Source organism: Rhineura floridana, chromosome 1 (assembly GCF_030035675.1).
Source record: "Rhineura floridana isolate rRhiFlo1 chromosome 1, rRhiFlo1.hap2, whole genome shotgun sequence".
In the NCBI taxonomy this organism is placed as follows: domain Eukaryota; kingdom Metazoa; phylum Chordata; class Lepidosauria; order Squamata; family Rhineuridae; genus Rhineura; species Rhineura floridana.
In genome coordinates, this window is record NC_084480.1 from 319,016,384 (window position 1) to 319,023,503 (window position 7,120).

A 7,120-nucleotide genomic window follows, 5' to 3' on the forward strand; every position below is an offset into this window, starting at 1 on the left:
GGGGCATCACTGTGACTATCATGAAGAGATCCTGTACACTTGAATTTGCCACTACACTCCTGGTCTACAACCAGCTTGACTTTATTGGACTCCTTTTACAGCAAAAGCTCTGCCCTCTCCAGGTTCTGCCCCTTGAGTGGGCTGGTCCTAAGTTCATTTTGGGTGTGGCTCTTGCTCATTCATTCATTGGCAATCACTCGTGGCCAAGTGATATTTAAACTAACTAATACTTAGTTTTTAGATAATAAATTTTTGTTCTCCTTAAAATGTTCTGAATGCATGTTCACCTGTGAGAATTTCTTGAGAGATGTGAAAGTAACAGGCACATGGGCTTGCAGGCAAGGTATCAAACAACTGAGGTGGGGGGGGAGAAAGAAAGAGAGAGAGATTGCAGCCTTTCCCAACCTGGTGCCCTCTAGATGTTTCGGACTACAACTCCCATCAGCCCAGGGCATCTGGGGGGCATGAGGTTACAGAAGGCTGATATAAAGAAAGGCAGTGATGGGAAAACTGTGGGTCTCTGGATGTTGTCAAACTTCTAACACCCATCCGCCCAGCCAGCATAGCCAGTGATCAGGGCTGATGGAAGCTGTAGTTCAACAACATTTGGAGGGCCACAGGTTTTCCATCCCAGATGTACGGAGCCTCTGTGGCTTTAGGGTTGTCATCCTGGCATCATCAGTTGCTAGCAGGTCCAGATGCTCTACACCTGAGAATGCTGGGAAGCACTCAAAGGTAAAGTTGTTGCTGATCTCCTAACACTAACATAGGTTTCCTTACTGGAGGATTGGAAAGAATTCAGTGTAAAACCAGTATTTTAAACGGCAGCCAGGAAATTGACTAAGCCATTTAGTCTAATGTCCTGTACACCTGAAAAGCTGTCTATAAATGTGTTAAATAAATGTCTGTTTCAGGTAAATTACATTGTTACAGATGGAATTCTTCCAGCATTTTGAAGAACAAGCCTTGCGGAGACAGAATTCAAGCACAGCAACCCATCAAGGAAGCACCCGCAACACCTATAATAAGCCGGCTCCTATAAGAAAGTCCACCTCACCAAATGTCTGGAGTTGTCTGAGAGTGTGAACAAGCACATTAATAGGATTGACCCAGTCAATGTTTTATGCCTCAAGCATCTGAGGCTTTTTAAGTGAGGAAAATTATAACTGAAGGAGGACATGACAGAGCTTTATAAAACTATTCACTATGTAGGGAAAAGTGGAGACAGAAATTTTTAAACTTTCACTCCTAACACTAGAACTCAGGGTTACCGCCTCAGAGCCCCCACCACAACTCTTCCCAAATCAATTGGAGAGAATTAGGTAGGACACTTCCTCTGAGGCCATGATTAGCCAGTTTATGCATCTAAAGGAGTCGCCAGAAGACTAAAGCTAGACAAAGGTGACGCAAGCAGCTCTCTGTGCTTGGATCGCCTCAGACAGCAAACCTCTCTCTTCAAACAAGCCGTGGGCTAGGAGTGTGCCCTTGCGCATTAGACTCTACTGCTTGAGACGTTTCCCAGAGGCATGAGGGAAACACATAGGCACAACACTTGTGTGTGGTAGTTTGGGGAGGTGCAAGGTGGGGGTTTGTTTCAGTCCTGTTATTTTACTGTAACTATAGGAAGCTTCTGCGGTCAGTTAAGACCCTCTCCTAACCTGCTCACCTTACTCAGTTTTGCATCTTCACACTATCCATTCCCCACACACTTGCTGAAGGTTACAAACAGCCATACTGTTACACACATGCACGGAAAAGTTGTTGAAACTGGTTGAAAGTCTTCCTGTGCTAACTCTGTTCCCAAATCTTCCATATTTCCTGCAGGCGGTTGCCCTTGCTTTCCCTCACACACGGTCTCTGAAGTATTTGTAATATTTTATGTATGTATGTTATGTTAGTTGCTTTCCCAATTAAAAAAATTGCTCAAGGTGACATACAGAAGATAAATGTATACAAGCGTACAACTATACAAATAATATTTCTCACCAAAAGCCATTTGTGGGCCCATGTTGCATTGCCTACAGAGAGACAATTACTGTTAACTATCATCTTTTTCTAACCTGTGAGAAAAATAATATATTCTCTTCTTCGTGAATAATGTATGACAAAGTCTGAAATGACACAGCGGCCAAAGGCTAAGGCTTATGGGAAATTTGTGACCACCAACAAGGGGCAGACAGTGTGCAGACTGGGGTGGACGGGCAACGGAACTCTGGAATTTTCTATTGGAAGTTAATTTGAGCATGGTCCTTTTACCATTAATTGCTCCTCAAATGTTGTGAGGGTGCTGATGTTGTTGTTCCCCGGAGGTACAGAGTTTAAAGGTGCAATCGAGCAAGCGCACTTTTGGGGTTCTGCAAACTATATTCCACATTTTCTACGGGATCCATAAGAAAGCAAAACAATTAAAATAAAGATTAAACAACTTACAACACAAGCCTGTGGATATTTATTCAGAACTGATCCACTGTGTTCACTGGGGCTGTCTCCCAGAAAGGCATGCACAGGACTGCAGCTTTTCCATCAATCCACTGTTTGGACAAGATAGAGTTGCCTGAAAAGCACAAGAAATATCAACTCAATATGGGCCTAAAGAAAGTTTTAAAAGACCTTTAGAAGTATAGTGAAATAATTCATACAAAGCCAAAATTAAAATAACATAAACAACACGCACAATACGTAAATGTTGCAGATACTTCTTAAACAAATGCATAAAGTGGCTTAAACAATAAGGAAATGTACCGAAAAAGGGAAAAGAAGCACTCATAGGGATTCTAAAGCCCAAGAACCTAGGATTGAAAAGAAGAATCCACATAAGGAACTGCTACAGTGTTCATCTTACTGTAGTTTAGGATTCAAAGATTCCAGATCAGCTGCAGGCCTTCTGTCAATGAGCCATCCTGACAGCTTCACCTATTTGGTGAAATAGAAATGGCATTAACAAATGAGTGAATTAATAGACAGATCCAGATGGCCAGTCCAGCAAACCTTTCAGAATATTCCTTATTAATGGAAAAGCGGCTTGTGAAATTATGGGGAAACTGCCCATATTTTTATCTCCTTCTGCATTACAAGGGAATTTATCACAATTTACTGGGGTGTGCACATCAGGAGTAAATGTGACAGCTGTCACACATTGAATCATAGAGTATGAAGGGACCCCAAAGGTCATCAAATCCAACCCCCTGCTGATGATAGAGGCAACATCTCAGACAGGTGGCCATTCAGCCTATGCTTAAAAAGCTCGAATGAAGGAGAGTCCACCACTTTCCAAGGCAGTCTGTTTTACTATTGAACAGCGCATACTGACAAGACATTCTTCCTAATGGAAATTCTTTTAGCTGTAATTTGAACTCATTGGTTCAACTACTACCTTCTGGAGAAAGAGAAAACAATTTTGCTCACATGACACATTTCTCTTGTTTTTATCCTATGGCTGTATTCAGACATGGGGTTTATTGTGTTACTGATTATAACGGTAGCCTTTCTGTCCTGATTGCTAACATTCCTTTCTGAGCAAGAGCTTGGAAAAGTTACTTTTTTAAACTACAACTCCCATCAGCCCCAGCCAGCATGGCCACTGGATTGGGCTGATGGGAGTTGTAGTTCAAAAAAGTAACTTTTCCAAGCTCCTCACTGCAGTACCGGATGCCTTATGAAAATGTGTTTTGACCAATATATTGCCAAGTCGTGCTAAATTTCACTCACACCAGCGCACATGGTCTGACACAACACTGAACGTCATTGGAAATGTCACTGTTTCCCCGTGAAGTTGATGGGAAAGAACTGTATACCGGTATATCAACCTAAATTTTGTCTCTTTACTCCTGTGATTTTTCTGGGTTAATGGGGTTGCAAATGGATTTTTTTCTGGAAGCAATTAACATGGAAATGAGCACTAAACTTCCACTATATCCTGCTAGATTTCCAGAAGTGGCTTTTACATTGTGTGAAAGATCAAATAAAATGTGGACGTTATCAGGCAAGGAAACATCGGGAAGATGGAATAAACAGCTGTCTGAATGCAGCTTTAATGACCACAATTTCTGTTTGAAGTGACTCTCAGTGGCAAGGAAGGCATTTGTGCATGCTTAGAGGCAATTGGTTATTACTTTACATGTGCCAGGGCTGAACCCTTCTGCAGAAAACAGATGTTTAAGCCCTGCTTTGATCTTCATAACAACAATATTAAACATTTATATAGCACTGGAGAATGTTCAAAAGTGTTTCACATACATTATTGGAGTAATCCTTACAACAACCCTGCAAAGGAGGTCAGTTTTATTATATCCCTGTTGAAGATGAGGGACTGTGGCTGCAATGACAATTATTGATGCTGTGAGATGTCCAGTTGGGGGCACCCAGCATGTAATTTTTAATGGTGTGGGGTTTTGGACACAAATGTGCTCTGAGAGGGGATGCCCTGTTCTTATTACTCAAAAGGCAATTTAGCCTCTTTGCAGCAACTACAAAGAGGTGAGGAGACACACTAACTAAGCCCCACCCACCCCCGTGCAAGAGTCTGTTTCCATAGCAACAATGACACCTGGTATCTGTAGGCAAAATGATGCTGGCATCTCACACATTAGTCACAGATCTGCATCAGAGCTACCAGAGGGCAAGTCTGAGGGATGGCACCTCCGCCAACCAACCAGTTCATAGCCTAAAACATGTCTAAAAGTAGGATGAGCAACTTCCTCTTTAAGGCTGCAATGCTAAGCGCACTTAAAGAGGAAGCCAGTCTAACTGAAATCAGTTGAGTTTTCTTCCAAGCAGAGATGGAAGGATCTGTCAGTTTCTGATCTCACGGTTTCTCATTTTTCCAGTCTTAAATTCAGTTTTGCAGCAATTTGCACTTTAAAAAAATGCTCATGAAAATTCTTCAGCTTTTTAGTGCAGCTTTCTCCTAATAAACCCATTTTATACAGTCTTGCCTTGTGAGTACATTTGTGCAAGAACGTCTCCTAATATAATTTTTGTATGCTGTTTTTCCTCACATTTATGCCACTTTCCCCATATATATGCATTTTTGTAAACAGTGTTTGGCCGGAAAACTATATCGCAAAATTAATGCAAATTTCAAAGGATGGCTGTCTCTTGGGTTCTCATATTGTTTCAGAACTTGCAGATTTGTTATATGCAGCTTTAAATCCAAACTGAACTGCATTTCTCTCCCCTCCCTACTTCCAAGTAAACATGCCTGTGGAAGCCTTACTGGGTGAGTAATAAAATAAAGTGCAAAATTAGACACAGGAAGTAGGGTTGCCAGGTTCAGGGCCTGAGACTGATCCTGTATCTTTAGGAGAAGAGAAAGTCAGCCAAGTGCAGGTGTTCTTGCAACCCTGTAATGGGAAAAACCACAAAGTAGAATTCTCCCTTCCCCCTGCACAACTTTTAAAGATACAGAAGATGTATCTTTACATCTTTACATGTATCTGCGGGCTTCCCCCAGGCACCTGGTAGGCCACTGTGAGAACAGGATGCTGGACTAGATGGGCCACTGGCCTGATCCAGCAGGCTCTTCTTATGTTCTTATGTTCTTATGTTCTTATGATGTCTTGGAGGCTGGGCCTGGCAACCAAGAGCTCTTCTGTATCTTTAAAAGTTGTGCAGAGGGAAGGGAGAATTTGACCTTGTGGGTTTTCCCATTACAGAGTTGCAAGAACACCTGCACTTGGCTGACTTTCTCTTCTCCTAAAGATACAGGATCAGTCTCAGGCCCTGAGCCTGGCAACCCTAACAGGATGCCAGGCCAAATCTACATAGGAATGAGGTGAGAAAGTGCTGAGGGGGTGGCAAGGCATGTGGGAAATACAATTTTGGAACTAGATATTGCCTTTTAGGCTGTGTAATCAGTGGCAGCTGATGCTCATTAGGACTGGGATGGCAAGAGGCAGGGAACTAAATGATAGCAAAGCCAGAGCCAACTAAGAACATAAGAAGAGCCTTTTGCATCAGTCCACTGGCCCATCCAGTCTAGCATCCTGTTCTCACAGTGGCCAGCCAGTTGCCCATTATGGGAAGTCCACAAGCAGGACCTGACAAGAGCAACTCTCTCCAACTGCGATTCCCAGCAACTGGTATTCAGAAGCATCCGGACTATGACTATGGTGAGAGAGCACAGCCATCATGGCTAGTAGCCATGGATAGCTTTATTATCCGTGAAAAACTAATTCTAGTTTTATCCTCCTCATCGTCCTGCTGAGTTCTACAACAAAAAGCAGACAGCCAGGGCCACCCTCTGGGCTGCTTAAAAGTAATCAGGCAGGCAGGCAGGCACACGCAGACTGAGGATGGTGGGGCAAGGCCTCATTTGCCCCAAAAGACCAGCCTGCACTATCTCTAATTCCACCCCTGCTCTGCACAGGAAATCCAGCACTTAAGTATCCCCACAAGATGGTTTATCCAGCCTCTGCTTGAAAACCCCCAGCGACGCTCTTACCATCAAGAAGTTTCTGCAGAAATCTGCCGTTCTGTAACTGAGATCCAGTTATTCCCTCTGGAACAGGAGAGAGCAAGACTTTGCCTCCTTCTATGTGACAGTTCTCCAGGTATTTGAAGAATGTCCTCATCTCTCTCTCTCTCTCTCTCTCTCTCTCTCTCTCTCTCTCTCTCTCTCTCTCTCTCTCTCTCTCTCACACACACACACACACACACACACACACACACACACACACACACACACACACACACACACACACACACACACACACACACACACACACACACACCCCCCTCCCTGGTCAGTCTTCTCTTTTGCAGTCTAAGGGTGCTTCCAGGCTGTCACTATTTTCAGGTGGGATGCAATCACATACCAAAAATGTCAGGGTGCACAGTTGTTGATTGGGAAGTCTTGTGCAACAAATGCACTTCCCCAAACGTTCAGATTTCTTTGTCAGGTAGCACTTGCTTTGACGCAACATCATCCACTGGAATCAAACCACTTTGAGCACTGGTCTTAATTTAAATTGTGCACACTTACATGTATGTGCACTGGAATAAAGATTTATCCTTTCCTCCATTAAGAAAATTCAGTCACAGCCCCCTCCCTCGGGTCTATACAATGTAGGGTGGCAGGTTCAAGGCCTGAGACTGATCCTGTATCTTTAGGAGAAGAGAA

The 7,120-nt window shown here is 43.2% G+C and overlaps 1 protein-coding gene across 2 annotated transcripts in view; it reads right to left on the minus strand.

Moving 5' to 3' along the window:
• Positions 1–6,507, minus strand: part of ARHGAP39 (Rho GTPase activating protein 39) — a 242,709-nt gene extending 236,202 nt beyond the window's left edge. The window contains exons 1-3 of one of the 2 annotated variants that reach the window (XM_061607087.1): positions 6,443–6,499; positions 2,843–2,913; positions 2,431–2,554 (exon numbers count right to left, since the gene is read on the minus strand). The gene's annotated coding sequence lies outside the window, so the exon portion shown is untranslated. Of the gene's footprint in view, positions 1–2,430; positions 2,555–2,842; positions 2,914–6,442 lie in introns of both variants that reach the window. The other variant, XM_061607088.1, reaches the window with a different exon arrangement.
• Positions 6,508–7,120: the final 613 nt, after the last annotated feature.